This window comes from Camponotus vicinus, unplaced genomic scaffold (genome assembly GCF_025532165.1).
Source record: "Camponotus vicinus isolate PSW18456_S1 unplaced genomic scaffold, iyCamVici1.0 SCAF_1, whole genome shotgun sequence".
NCBI classification, from domain to species: Eukaryota; Metazoa; Arthropoda; class Insecta; order Hymenoptera; family Formicidae; genus Camponotus; species Camponotus vicinus.
The window spans coordinates 26,757,091-26,770,981 of NW_028141945.1; the positions used below are offsets into that span (position 1 = coordinate 26,757,091).

The window sequence follows — 13,891 nt, forward strand, 5'->3', positions numbered from 1 at the left end:
CCCTCCAAATATACAGGGTGTCCGATTCGTGAGGGACCAAACGAAAAGTGATGATAGATTGGGTCAAACTAAGAAGAAAAGTCCTCTACCATTTTGCAAAATTCGCAATAATTATTAAGCTAGCTTTTCATCCCCACTCCACCGCAATGCAAAGCAGCGTTGAAAAGCTGTTCGCTATCGCCTCCTACCTTTTCATGGAGCGAAGGAAAGCTGGCGTATTACCTCTACTCCACCGCAATACAAAGCAGCATTGAAAAGCCGTTCGCTATCGATTGCTCCGTTCTGCGAAGTTCTCTTCAACAATTAACCGCGTATAAAAATGGATTATAATAATCAATACAAGTACATAGAACAATATAGACGTACAGTGTCAATTACAGTTGCAGCAGAAGTTCGGAGACGACGCATAGCGGTTGCAGTTGCTATAATGCTTCTTTTGAAAAAGAAAAAGAAGACATATAAAAAGAAAAATCATTGGGTAGCACCCATTTTCGAAAATAGAAACGAACACAGTTTTTTCTTTGCGTCGGTCCCGAAGTTAATATTGGAGAACATACGATTCCATAATTACTTTCGGATAACTGCAACACAGTTGGAAGAATTGTTGGGCATGATCGGAGCAAAATTGCAAAAACAGGACGTCATTCGACAATCTATCATATCAATCTACCATCTGAACGATTGGCATTAACATTGAGGTTTGTTTGGCTTCATCCAAATTTAATTTTTTTAACTTAGCGTTTTTTTAGTGTACATACGTGATAATCATACATTTTTGCTTAATGCATTGTTATATTATTATATATGAAATATTGAAGGTATCTTGCTTCCGGGGATTCCATGACATCGATGTTCTACCAATACCTTGTGGGAGTGACAACAGCAAGTATCATTATTCGTGAAACATGCGAAGCAATTTGGGATTCTTTGTGCCCTTTGGTTCTGTCAGGCCGACTTGAAGAAAAAGACTGGCTGGATATCACCACAGATTACGAAGAAAAATGGAATTTTGTCCATTGTATTGGATCCATTGATGGCAAGCATGTCATCATTCAAGTACGTAAAATCATTGTCAGTATACGATATGACTTTACAAAAAGTACAATTTGAAATAATATAACTCTTATTATACTTTTAGTGTCCCAATAATGCTGGATCATCGTTTTATAATTATAAACATGCTCACAGTATAGTATTAATGGCTATTTGCGATGCAAATTATGTGATCCGTTTTGTGGATATTGGGGCATATGGACGACGAAGTGATGGTGGCATTTTTAAAGACAGCGCTATGGGGAAAGCGTTTGATGAAGACCGAATGAATATTCCACAGCCAGCAGCAATTGCAGAAGGAGGATCTATTTTGCCATATTGTCTTGTGGGAGAAGCTTTTCCTTTAAAGCCATATTTGCTTCATCCATATCCAGGTAGACGTGGACTTACACCGGAACAAGATGTGTACAATTATCGTCTGAGTCGTGCGAGACGAGTGATAGAGAACATATTTGGTATATTGGCCAGTCAATGGAGAATATATAGAAAATCCTGAAAACGCTAAATTAATGGTTCAGGCAACTGTTTGTCTTCATAATTGGCTTCGTCGACAAGACATTGACGTGAATGTATATGTGCCTCCGTGTTTTGTCGATGTCGATGATCCACATTGTCCAAATAGCTTCAAACCAGGATCTTGGCGAACCATTATGGAAGATGGATGTGCATTCAAAGATATTTCGAATTGTGGATCAAACATGAGTGCTAAACAATGCATAGAAATTAAAGATGAATTTTGCCGTTATTTTAATAACGAGGGAGCAGTGCCGTGGCAAAATAATAGAACTAAATGAAATCAAAATAAAATTACAGTAAATAAAATGTACATGATTAATTTTACACGATTTTGTGTCACATAACAATATATATTTCCAGGTTTTATATGAGAATAATAACACATATTTATTTGTGGAATGTTATATGTATAAGAACGTAATTATATTATACTCTCAAGGAACATTTTATTTTAGTTTTACATGTACTTTTCTATTATGGAATAAATGTTTTGATATTTATAAATACAATGTAAAATACATAAAAAATAAAGATTTTAACATATTCTTACACATGTCTCTCTAGACTGTCCTATCTAAAGAAAGATAAAAATTTGCTTATTATTTAATAATATTCTAAAAAATAAACAATCTAAATAATAATATAAATAATAAAATATAGTACAACTGCCCATAAATATTCACAGTAGTTGACACAATAGTTTGTATCATTGCATTTACATTATTACATTCTATTAGTTTCTGACTTTGCAGCATTCATAATTTGTAATACTTGCAACATTATGTTGTCTACCAATTGAGAATCGATTTCTTTAAGATGGGTAGTAACAAGATTTCTAAATAATGTTGCTTTGTCAACCGATGATGGCGCAGGAGGCATAAACGGCGGAATGTTGACAGTAATTGGTTGACTGAGGGCATCCGAAAATCGATCGAGAATTCCGTCCACAGAATCATCTATGCTGAGACTGAGACGACGTTTGCTATTACCTATATAACCATATTCAGATTATGTATTTGCCCATTTAAATTATAAAATTTCAGAAAAATTGGTTAATTTTAGTTTTTTATTTCCTAATACCTTTTATAAAAAAATAACTAATAATTTAACATACGTGATCCACGACCACTGCTGCTGCTGTTGCCATCATAAATACTCTCAGCATCATTGGATTCTTCCATATTTTCGTTATTTTCAGAAGGAATGTTCACTGGGATGTTGGTTGTACTTCTACAACATATAGTTTTACATTACATTTGCGCTTATTGTAAGTAAAAATGTAATGTATTGCTGCATTGTGACGTTTCTACTCTCGTAAAAATAAATTATATACATACTCGTTTTCCAGCTGCACATCGTAAAGAAATCGCATCCGCTCATAGTGCACCCAGGTATTTTTTCGTGTGGCCGCTGAGCCACTCGATTGATGCTGCTTATTTTTGTGGACTCTGAAAGAATCACTTAACGATTTCCATTTTTTTTTCATTGTTGGAATGTCCATTGTACCTAGAAAAATAAAAAATATGTTTAATAGCACACTAGAGTAAATTTTATTCCAGTAAAGGTATAAATTTAGAATGTTAAGATTATTGCACATACAAAAATTTTAATTGTAATCGTAAAGCCGTAAGAAAATTGATCAATCACAGTCAATTATTTATTGACCGCAAGGAGAATCATCAACTGAAACGTCAATCAACTGATTGGTCAATTTTCTTATGGTTTATGGTTACAATTAAAACTTTTATAGGTGCAATGTGGGAGGCCTTTACCATTCATTGACGCATAGATTTGTTCCCACAATTTTTTTTTTATTTGCAGGCTTCGTTCTACAAGTGGAAGCTTAAAATTCCACAACGCAGGACGCTTATGAACTTCTTCAATAAGCTGTTCTTCTTCACTAATTTTTTTGTTTCGCCAATCGCTTGTCTCTTGGCTTGGGCTCTGGGTTTGGCTTGGTGTTGTTTCCATTACAATAGTCTCCGCATCACCCACCAAACTCTTGCGGATAATTTGTCCGTCATCTGCATGTTATATCATCCATTAATGCTACTTATAAAATATGTAATAAAAAATGTCATTAATACTCACCGCATTGAGGATAAATATATAAATTGTCATCGATATAAACGTTATTATATGCATCAAAGCAAGGATGATGACGCAATTCATTTTTAACTAATATAGTCTCGCACACACCACAAGTGTACGAGACTAACAGAGTTTCCTACAATATGAGAAATACAAATTAACATAATATAACAAATAAATTAATATAACATTAATAAATAAGAAATAATGAAACCTAACCTATAAGTATGATATTACTATACATATAATATATACTAATTTCGTTTGTATCTTCTGACGCTGTATCAATCCTTTCAGCCATTTTCAACAATACTGGCAAAATTTCTCTTTATTCTATTCACAATCAGTTGATTTCAAATTCGACGTTGAACGTTGCTTCGCTAGAAGTTGGTTTGTGTCCAACTTTGAGCGTGTCTTCGCTGAATATAGTCATTTTGTTGAAAATTGAGGAGAGGGGATGAAACGCTAGCTTCTCTTCGCTCCATGAAATTGCACTTTAATGGTATTGAAGGCCGCAACAATAGCTTCACGTACTTCATTTTCTGTATCATTACGCCGCTGCTCGATTAGTTTTTTATGTGTATCCCCATACAAAAAAGTCTAATACGTTCAGGTCTGGCGACCGTGCCGGCCAGATGATCGGGCCACCACGACCTATCCATCTATTTGGATAATGCGCGTTTAATATTTCACGTACTTGACGACAAAAATGAGCCGGAGCTCCGTCATGTTGAAAATACAGTCGCGCCCGTACGCGAAGGGGCACATATTCGAGAAGAACTGGCAACTCGTTCTCAATAAAATTTTTATAAATATCGCCAGTTAAACGCGGCGGTAAGAAATACGGACCAATCTAGAAATTAAGAACGAAGAAATTTTACTTTAATAGCGAAAAAAAATTACATTCTTTCTATTTACACTTACCACTTGATTCCCGATTATTCCCGCCCACACGTTTATAGACCAACGATATTGAAATACGCTTTCACGAACGACATACGGGTTTTCCTCCGACCAATACAAAAAGTTGCGGGAATTAAACACACCATTCGGTGTGAAAGTCGCTTCGTCGGTCCACAAAATATTGTCGGGAAAAGACAAATTCCGCCGACATTGCGCGAGGAATTCTGTGGATATTTTCTATATTTATTTGGTTGTTACACTCTTAATAAATTAATTCGTGGATATGAAAAATTGATAATAATACCTTCACAAAAATTTATCCGTTGTTGTAGATCCCTCGGCAACAGTTGTTGCACACGCTGGTAGTGGTACGGATGTAATTGGTTTTCACGTAATGTACGATGCACATTGTACTTCGATAAACCAAATTCGCGTGCCGCACTACGTATACTGGTCCCGGGATTTTCATAAAACGCGTCGAGAACTCTTTCTTCATCTCGTACACGACGACGACGCACTGCTTGATTAACTCTATTATGCACAAGACACCCTGTCTCACGCAGTCGTTGCACAACACGCAAAATATTTTTTTTTTGTCGGATGTACACGCCCAGGAAATCGTTCTGCGTATATCCGAGTCGCCATACGCGTATTTTCGCCCGCTATTCCATAGGTCACAATCATGTCCGTATACTCTTGAGAAGTAAATTTCATTGTCGCCGATTTTCACGATGCAAACACGAGAGTAATGCGCGACTGCACAAGAGGATATCATGAACACTGATGCAGCGTTTCTGTGGAACAGTCGGGGGTCGAGGGGCGTCGAGGAATGCCGAGCTATACTCTATGCGAAATAATTTGCTGTTGCCAGCGTAACCATTCTGGCATCACAGATCATGAATCTCGACAGAAACAATTGACGATTGAAGACAAAAATTAAACGCAGTCTCAGCTGACTCTCGTGTTTTTTTTCTTTCCGTGTTTGATGGCGACAATAAGATTTACTTCGCAAAAATGTGCTACACTCAAAAATGTGATAATCGATTTCCCGGGCATGCACATCCGACAAAAAAAACTATTTTGCGTGTTGTGCAACGACTGCGTGAGACAGGGTGTTTCGTGCATAATAACGGAGTTAATCAAGCAGTGCATCGTCGTGTATAAGATGAAGAAATAATTCTCGATGCGTTTTATAAAAATTCAGAAACCAGTGTACGTAGTGCGGCACGCAAAGGTTTTTCGAGGTACAATGTGCATCGTACTTTACGTAAAAACCAATTACATCCGTACCTCTACCAGCGTATGCAACAACTGTTTCCGAGGGATTTACAATAATGGATAAATTTTTGTAAAAATATTATCATCAATTCTTCATATTCGCGGATTAATTTAAAAGTGAAACAACTATAGTAAATATAGAAAATATGCACAGAATTCTTCGTGCAATGTCGGCGGAATTTATCTTATCCCGACAATATTTTGTGGACCGACGAAGCGACTTTCACACCGAATGGCGTGTAAAAAAAATTAAAAAACGCACCAAGCTATCTATCGCAATGTGGTGTGGAAATGATAGCGCATCATTTTTCCATCGCCAAAGAAACGAAAAAAAATTCTTTTTAATACTGTTCGGTGCGATATCATATGTCGCGTGTCGCTCGTCGCTCGCCGCTCGATGCGTGCGGTCTACCGCTTCTTATGCGCCGGGACATTTTTGCTTATTACTTAATAATTATTGCGAATTTTGCAAAATGGTAGAGGACTTTTCTTCTTAGTTTGACCCAATCTATCATCACTTTTCGTTTGGTCCCTCACGAATCGGACACCCTGTATATATTTTTATTAAATTTAATATTTTTATATTTTTCTCGCCTACTTCCATCTAGGGGGGTTAGAGGGGAATTTGTTGGAATTAAATCTCAAACCAAGAGATTATTCCAAGTAAAGTCTTGATCATTGTATCAAAGAAAAATTTCGCGCAATTACATCCGCGATAGGCTCTTATTACCCGAATATTAATATCACATATTTAATATTTTTATCTTATACTTTTATATTTAATATTGTACAATTTTTTATATTTTATTATTATTATATATTAAGTACATGCACACACACGCGCGCGCACACACACACACACACACACAAATGTATTATTACACATTTTAATAAATTTTATATTTTAATTGTAAAAAGAAAAAATTGCAATTATTTATACGCCTTTCCTTGCGCTCCCATCCTTTGGCATCTACCTCTCGCGCTAGTTGTAAGTCTCACGATATCTTCGTTGCGCTCTCTCTCTCTCGCGCGTTAATCATAAGTCTCACTATCTTCGGCACGCGTCATTGTTCTTTTGCGCTATCTCTTTCTTTCGCGCTTAGATAGAATAAGTATAGTAATCTCTCTCGTACGCGCTATGACACAAAAATGTATACTGTTATATATAAATAAATTTTATATTTTATATTTATAATTGAAAAGTGTATTTATTTACACAAATTTCCCTTGCGCTCCCATCCTTTGCGCTATCTCTCTCGCGCTAGTTATAAGTCTCGCGATATTATCGTTCTCTCTCGCACACGTTGCTCTTGCGATATTATCGTTCTCTTTCGTACGCGTTGTTCTCGCGATATTATCGTTCTCTCTCGCACGCATTGTCTTGCGCTATTATCGTTCTCTCTTTCGTACGCGTTATCGTTCTCTCTCTTTCATATGCTCGTCGCTATCACTCACTCACTCACTCACTTACCTTTGCGTCGTCCTTCTCCCACCTATGCGTCATCTTACAATGCGTCGTCCTTGTCCCACGTTGACGCCATTCTTGTCGCACGTTGATGCCATCCTTGTCGCACTATCCTCTTCACACACTTAGCGCTATCCTTTTCCCACAACTAGCGCTATCCTTCTCACACCTTAGCACCGTTCTCTTTCCGCGGATCCCCCTTCTCCCCGCGGACCCCCTCGTCCATCGGTCGCGCGGCGGTTCCCCCTTCCCCGCGCGGACCCCCTCGTCCATCGGTCGCGCCGCGGTTTCCCCTTCCCCGCGCGGACCCCCTCGTCCATCGGTCGCGCCGCGGTTCCCCCTTCCCCGCGCGTGACGTCACTCCCCCCGCGCCACGGTTCCCCTCGCACCTCACCCCCCCTGAGAGGACCTGGGTTAGAACTCTCCTATAACATCTACTGTAAGTAAAATAATTCTAGTGTCATTATATGTATAATAAAATTCTTCGAAAAAAGTCAAGAAAGAGTATGGAAAAATGCATATTGATAATTCGAATACATAAACTTCTGGAATATATAAACTTTATCATTGCTCGGTTGATTTAAATATATGTATAATAATATTATTACAAAGAAAGTTTATTAAGTGATTGCGTTTTATAAAAGACGTGTGACGCTTATTATTACTATTATAGTTATTATTATATAAAAAATGTTATTGTAAAAAAATATTTATATATTTTATACAGTAGCCAATAGTAGATTTCTATCTAGTCATGTTTAAATAATGTTTCAATGGTATATTCAATAGGTATATAAATATATTTTAATAATAGGTATAGAAGTTACTGAACAAAGAGACTTTTCATTCAATAATGAAAACAACTTTAAAAAAATTAATTAAATATATGCACGTTGAATTAAGTTATCCTCAAAAAAACATAAAGGTGATATACTTTTGGCCGGTACTGTATATCTTATTTATTAAATTAATTTGATTATTTTACAGAAATGTTAAAAATTTCAGATAAACAAGTCATTGTGCAAAACGATAATTGCAACAACAATTTTGTTAATCCAAATACAATCCAAAACAATAATTCTCAATTAATTAATTCTGTAGAGTGCACATGTCAACTTTGTCCACATTCTCAAATGCAGAATAAAAATGGTATATATTTTATCTTTAACTCATTACGTATAATTTATTTATACAAAATTATTAATAATAATTGCTCTTTCAGAAATGTATTTTAAAGAGATAATACGCCAACAAAATTATTTCAAAGCTCAATTATGGCAAACATCTGAGGACATAAAAGATATAAAAAATGCTGGGCTAAATCAAACTCCTGGAATTATTCAACGACAAGAATAAGTTTTCTCTTCTTTTACGCTTCCGATAGAAACAGATCAACAATTAGAACAGGTTAAGCAATATTTGGAAAACCAAGCCAATTTTAACACATCGGTAATATTTTTATAAATATTAAATAGTATTTTACACTATAACTTCTTTTTTTAGGTACAAATAATTTATTTATTTCGTTATATTAGAAATGATATGCACGTATCATTAGTAATTATTTATTATATATAAATTACAAATATTTTATATATTAATATTTTTTATATATTATCTTTTTTCTATCATCTATCTTCATATAGAAATTTAGTATATATTATAATCAGAAATTAAAATTATAAAATATAATAGATAAGACAATAAAAGACAATATAAGACAATAAAAAGTAAAGACAATATAAGACAATAAAAAGTAAATATGAAAGTTTATGCACTAAAAGCATATTAAATATTATTTTAAAATTTGATTTGTTTTTTAAATAATAACGATAATTATATATATCATAATACTTTGATAATTAATGTTATGAAATTAATTAATGTTATGAAAGATGTCTAAAATATTTAAACGTATAAATTTACTATTTTATTTTTATTCATCTTAAAATGCGATTAAAACATAAATTCAGTCAGATTTACAATTAATCTTATAAATTGTTTTTTATTTAATATTTTCTACAAAACAAAGTTTTTTAAATATGATAATGTAAATATGGTATTATATTATTTATATGTAAATATAGTGTTTTATTGAATTTAACGTTTCGATAAATAAAGTACGATAATAGACTATGCAGGTCGCTGAAGACGTCGACTTTGCCGAGCTTTAGACGAGTGATTTTTGATATAAGACGTGTTGTGGTTTTTGAACGATTTTATTTTAATAAACAGGTATAGAGACAACTCGCGACTGATCTCTCTTCGAAGAGCACACCGCTCCTTTTTTCGAACTCTCGAGCTCTTTTTGTTTACGTGTCTTGGTATGAGTGTGTGTATTGATGTATACGAGTCAGCTGTTAACAACGCGAAGAAACGAGAGCTATCAGATGTACTGTTCGAAGATTGTGAAAGTTAGGTCACGATAAGCATACAAACTGAGAAATAAACATAAATTTAATCGATCGAACATTCGAGTATAAGGCGTTATGAGATATTATCACATGGTATGAGAATTTTCGGTTTCGATGAGGATAAAATTATTGTTTGATCTAAATCAATGATATTGTCTGAACAATAGCATTATATCATTTATATGAATAATATTATATTATATTATATGAAATACAAAATTCAATCCACAAATGTATTGCAGGTTACACAAGCATTACGTATTGGTGGAAAATATTCCTACGAATTTATAAAACGTAATTTGAGCCAACTCTTAAGCAATCAATTAGCAGAAAAGTATAGCTGGTTAGGGAAGAAGCACAAACGAAAGTTCTGTGAATTGAAATTAAGTGAAATGTTAATTGGTAAATATATTGATCTGCAATTAATGAATTATTAAATTAGAGGCTTTTATTTCTTGTTTATTTTTCTAGGTTTCTGATTGTCGTCAATTTTTCAGTTATTTATTTATTTACCGAAATCTTTAAAAATTGTAGTTCGTTTACTAATTAATAGGTCAATAAGTAAGGAACTTAAAATGCGACAATACTTGGGAAAGCTGTAAAAATAAATAATTATTTAACTTAAAAACATTTTCACTTTGCTCAGTATATTTTGTATTTCAGCTGCAGGAGAAGTATACAATGACACATTTACAAAAAAGGATTTAGAAGAATCTATAAAAAAATGGTTAAGAAGAGCGAAGGAAAGGTCCGATGCATGTGCAAAGAAAACTAACACATGTTGATCAATATTTATAATGTCGGATATGTGTTGTTTTATTTTCAAATTTTATACTTTCAATATTATATAAGAAGTTTTATTATAAGTTTTATTTTTTTTTAAAGTTTATTGAAAATGCTTATTATTATAAGTTTATTACAAAATAGTATTATATGTAATAGTATTAATTTGTATTACTAAAAGCTATTTTTTAATTACTGAAAAAGTTTATTATAAGTTTATTATTGAAATAGTATTGAAATAGTATTGTGTTTTATTGAAAAGAACATTTTCACAAAAATAAATCACTAAATATAATTTACGTGGTTTTTTTAAATAATTTTAATTAAATTTTAAAATTAAAAAAATGTCCAAAATAAGTACAAAATTAGTCCATAATAAGTCCAAAATTGGACATGTTTTGGACATTCTATGTTTTGAACGTTCAAAGTTGTGACAAATGTACATCCTGTGGACGTTCATCGAACATCCGATGAATGTTATTTGGATTTTTTATGAACGTCCTATTGTCCAGAAACGGATGGCCAATGGACATACAATGAACATCCATGTGCTATCTGGGTAACCAAAAACTGTTTGCTGTCGCCGGGTAAATATCGTCGCGTTGTCGCGTCGTCGCGTCGTGTAATAACGTATGTGCGCGTGTGTTTCTTTAATCGAGTGGTTTTTAATTGCCAACAGTGATTATTCGACAGTGATTGATAGTGATTAATGATAGAGTCATTGGTAAATTTCTCATCTTATCGAGTGAGTGAATAAATGTGATTATGTTGAAGTTTATAAAAGAATACAGTTTATAAAAGAAAAAAGAACTTTCGATTAATTATTTAGTGTGGATCTCTGTCCCTTAAAACGTGATATCTACGTTCAATTTGAGTGAAAGTACGATCTATCGGAAAATTCATTTCTCAAGGAATTACAGCAATACATCGAACAAGGTAAATAACTATTCTTTGGTGTTGTGTGAAAATAGATTTCGGGATGTCAAATAAACAGTATTAGAGAAAATTCGCGAAAGAGAGAGGTTTTTAGTGGGTAGGGAGTACCGAGTTGGTAATTCGACTTGGTACTCAAGTCCCACATAACTCACCGGACCGCCCGGTGAGTATGCATAAAATGCATTTTCCCTTCTCGTAAAAAAAAAACCAATTTAAAAAATAATAAAGCGAAAGATATAATAATAAAAAGTAAATAATAATTTAAGTGAGAATAATAATGACTTAAAGTGAGTAAGCAAATGAGAGAGAGAGAGAGAGAGTGAGGGAGGGAGAGAGAGAGAATGAGAATGTATGTATTCGCATGTATGTGTATGTCATATGTAGCGATCAGTTGATCGCAGCAGGCGCCCCGCGTAAGCATCCGCGTCTGACGGTGAATCGCGCCACCCTTGTCTGCCTCTTGTATCCGACCCGTCATAAGTTAATTACTTCCTTCAATAATTCAAAATCTAAGCGTCGGACGAAATTTTGTCAAAGGAAAAATCGTCTTAGAATTGACTCAAGAATGTGTCATTTCCAGGACAATAGGGTTATTTTGAATCACCCTGTATATATAAATTTCTATATTAAGACATTCCTGTTGTTGAGTATACAGGGTGTTCGGAAATGGAACCCTCCACTTCTTGTTGCATATTCTTGTAGCCCTTCAAAAATTCAAGGTGGCCTTGTCGTGACCTTGGCGACGCCATCCAAGGTCAAACACATGGCGCCAGTAAATAGACCTTTTTACACACCTACACCTTTACCTACAACTTTTGTTTGAAACAATTTTTTGTGAAACTTCTATTTTTTGTGATATTTCGAGGTCCCGACTCTTTCGAACACTCCGTATGCCGTAGCGATGTAATGACACGTTTCCGACCCCAAGTTCATTTGCAAAAAATGATTCTTGTGGTGCCCACAACAATCTCTGAAAGTTTGTCGAATGAATTTCCGAACACCCTGTATACATCACAATTTATTTTATTATTGCAGCTACTAAGAAAAAAAAACCTTGGCTTTCAAGCGGTTTGTTTAATATAAATAAAAGTATGTGAAAATAAATATTGAATTAAATATATGTATTTATGTGTAATATCATAGATTACGATTAATAATGAATAAAATATTTCTATTTGCAGGTGATACCGAGTATTGAGATACTCATTTTTATAGCGGCTGCTCTCTGGCGCTGGATTTCGGCTGCCATAAGCGCTGCATTAAAAAAATTGGCTGCTATAAGCGCTGAATAAAAGACTCAGCTGCATTAGTATTAGCGCTAAGTCTTGCTTTATGTTAATAGTTTAATTAAGTAAACTTAACTTAACATTTAATTGTTGACGAGAATTGTTTACTGTATAAACACTGATTAAAAGATTGTTTGCTTTTAAAATATTAAATAATAATAATAAATTTAATTTTTATTGTGTAATTCATTTATTATGTCTCCTAATAAAGTAAATGATAATACCCAACTCCTGAATACGTACGCAATACAGATGATATTGGAAGATAAATGGTTAGAAGACATTCATATCGATCACTTCGGATTATTATTAAAATTTTGTTCGGAGTATCGACCACGTGAAACATGAAGGATACAATGTCCCGATACAATCGAATCTGTTTGTAAAGATTAGAAACATATTCAAATATTACATAGTAGCGATATAATTACTAATGAAAATGGACATTGGGTTTGTAACTATTATGATACTAAAGCTATTTATATTTATGATTCTTTAAATTTAAAACGTTTGCATGCTCATCATAAGATATATCTTAACAAGTTATATCCATTTTATCCTTTTGATAAAAAACCGATACGATTTCCGACAGTTCAAAATCAATCTAATGCTTATGATTGTGGTGTTTCTGCAATTGCATTTGCAGTATCACTTTTATTTGGCCTTAAACCAGATACAGTTATGTATGATCATACTATAATGCGTCCACATTTAGCACGAATGTTTGAACTAAATAAAATAGAACACTTCCCCCGAATAATAAGATCTACCGACCCTGAAAAGCTTTTTACTTTAGATCAAATACAAAGAAGAGGCATTAGCTCACAAAAAACGAAAACGTCGACAAAGGAAAGCTGAACAAGAAAAATCTGTACAGTTGATAAAATTACAAAACAATATAACTGAAATGACAATGATGGAGCAAGTAAAGCAACCTGATAAAATGTCAGAATTATTTGATTGTTATAATATAATAAATAAAATAATAATATTGTAAATAAATGTGACAATGTTAAACACTCTATTCATGACACGTTTAATTCCTCTTTATTATTGCTTTCTACAGATAAAACGAAAAATAATGAAATAAGTTATGCAAATAATTTCCCTATATGTATTCAGAAAAATACGTTAATAACGGATGTCAGTTTTATAACAAAAAAAAT

The 13,891-nt window shown here is 33.6% G+C and overlaps 1 pseudogene across 1 annotated transcript; it reads left to right on the plus strand.

Annotated features, from left to right (window-relative positions):
• The first annotated feature begins 312 nt into the window (after nucleotides 1–312).
• Nucleotides 313–1,847, plus strand: LOC145973652 (uncharacterized; annotated as a pseudogene). Its single transcript, XR_014439530.1, has 3 exons — nucleotides 313–698; nucleotides 819–1,056; nucleotides 1,139–1,847. The product of XR_014439530.1 is annotated as an uncharacterized LOC145973652 (transcript).
• The last annotated feature ends 12,044 nt before the right edge of the window (nucleotides 1,848–13,891 follow it).